Below are 2,737 nucleotides of genomic sequence, written 5' to 3'. Positions count from 1 at the left end.
TACATGTTTCCACTAATTTTTACTTTAAATACAATTGCAGTATCTTTTTCGCGTGAATGCGCCTTTAAAATGGTAATAAAGCATTAACTATATCACAAATTATATAACGAGGGCCATCTAATAAATTAGTTGATCCTCATAATATAGTTTGTAATACTGTTATAGATTTATACGATATACTTTTTTATATGTTCAATAATTTAAGGAATTTTTTCCGGCCTATAAAAAATAGGCAAAATTACTCGCTATATTTATAGGTGGTGAACCATCGAATGTCAGTAATTATCAACTAATATCTGTCCTCTCTGTTTTTTCTATAATATTAAAAAGAATTTCAACAAAGTATCCAATAATCTTGCCGTTAATAATATAATTTACAAGAATTTACCAATACGTTTTCAAAAGAAATAACTCTACTGAGCAAGCTAAATTTATCTTAAAATTATCTAAAGTAAAACTGATTCTTTTGACGAGCCAGAATTTACTTTAGGCATCATTAAAGGCTTATCTAAAGCTTTCGACCCTATTAATGATGAAATTATGTTAAAAGAAATAGTATCACTGTTAAAGTTTCAATGCTACTTAAAAGTTATTTAAACAATGCAAACAATTTGTCCAAAAGGTGAAAAAACGGCAAAAATTATATAATTATCATATATAAACATGTCTATATAAACTAACGTATTTCTAAAAAATTTTAATTTGCTATAAAATAAATTTTACGCGTACCTATAATGCGTATCACGCGCGCCTACGCGTTAAAATGCCATTTAAGCGCGCAAAAAATAATTTAAATGAAAAAATTGGATTCCTTGATCAAAAATACCATAAAATAGAATACCACGTATTTTTAATATAAACTTTACTTGTACCTAAGGTCCAGTCATAGGCGCGTAAGGCGCCTATGACTGGACCTTAGGTACAAGTAAAGTTTATATTAAAAATATGTGAAAAAAAAATGAAAGCGTCATAAATCGGTCGAATTAAAAAAGTACTATAATTGGTTGAAAACAATTTAGGCCTCAGTAGGACATCTAAAAACTATTTCCACGATTTAGTAGATGTTTTATTTTGTAGATCAAGTTTGTAGGTGCAGGTTTTTGTAGGTTGAGCTATGCGACACGCCAAAACTCTGTCTAACTTATATCCTAAATGTAAAATATATTTACAAGATTGGAGCCAGCAATGCAGAGTAGAAAAGCCTAAAAGATAAAGTTTTTTCATTGATTGGTTTAGACCAGATCAATGCTGGGTTATAAAGTTAACCGAGCTTAACTCCGCTACCATTACACAATTTGGAACACAGAGTGTTTGTAAGGGCATTAACCATTTTACCATCAAACATTTTAAACAATTTAATTTGAAATTTATTGTGGTAGTTGTATCAGGCGTTCAAATACTTTTAACTTTACCTTAAACATGATTAGTCTACTCATTTCTGCTTTGAAATGTTCATAATTATTTCTTACTAATTCTTCCGTCTTCTGTTGATATTTAAGATATATGGTATGGTTTACAGTAATGTGTAATAGAGGGCTTCTTATTTAACTATACATTTTTTTTTCATATTGGTTAATTTAAGTGGAACAATAGCTGTCTGAAAAAGAATTTTCTCGTTGACTTGGACCTCGCCAATATTTGTATAAGTATACATTTGTTTATACATAATTTGACTAGAGGCACCATCACAAACACCTTTAAAGTGAAGTACATCATTACAAAATGCCAAGCTTTCAGCAAATATTCTCATAAAGACTTGACATTCGGCAAAAGTTAGTATCCTTGTCAGAGTAAGATTAAACATACCCTGTAGAGGAGTTAAAGCAGATGTCTCTGTCACAATTAAACCTTCAGGATAATATTTATGTTTCTCATTCTTAACTTTATAAAGTGAAGGATAAATATCTGTATTATGTATTATGGATGAGGTTTTAATAATTTGATACTGATCATCAGGAAAATCACACTGAATTTTTAAGCTCAAGTCATCTTTGGTTTTAATTTTTATCGGAAAACTTATCACCGTACTTTTAACTTTATTAAGATTTGTAACATTTTTCATGAGAACGATAAAGTGTTTTTTGCTAAGATCTCTAGTGGCTCTTTTATTGTAGCTAATGCCAGTGCTTCAGCAGGATCTTCAGCCAATTTGGCAACGCTAAACATGATAAGATTTAATATTTAAGCGAGTAAACTATTTTTTAAATTGGTTTGAATCTAATTGATTTATTATTAACTTAGATCTTCTATTTCCCAAATCTTCCCAGTCCTTGCTCTTCCTACCTGGACCTGCTTTAACGTCTTTTTTGTCAATTTCTATATCTTTGTCCGACCAAGTTTCCTCATGTTACAGAAGTCTTCAGTTTCTTCAGTTTTCCGCAATTTAGACGCCGGCTCCAGCCCAATAAGCGACATTGGCAAGGAAGGAGGCGTGAACTTCTAGTTAAATGCTCTTCGCGGTGCTCTGTTATATGATCGTAAGGACTTCTGGGAGTACCTAAATAGTCTAAAAATGATACGCAAGTTTTAATTATGAACGGAAAAAAAAAGATATTTAAAAGGTCTTATATTTTTTTATCTTTCTGCTTTCATATATACCTACCAATGGGAAAATGTTAAAATTGCAATGTAATTTAGTGAAATCTTTAAGTTTTTAAACTTAACTCATAATTAAATATATTATAAAAAAAAAAAAAATTAAGACACTTTTTTAATATCTTTATAATGAAAGTCTAAA

Source organism: Hydra vulgaris, chromosome 01 (assembly GCF_038396675.1).
Source record: "Hydra vulgaris chromosome 01, alternate assembly HydraT2T_AEP".
Taxonomy (NCBI): domain Eukaryota; kingdom Metazoa; phylum Cnidaria; class Hydrozoa; order Anthoathecata; family Hydridae; genus Hydra; species Hydra vulgaris.
This window is presented reverse-complemented; position numbering follows the sequence as displayed.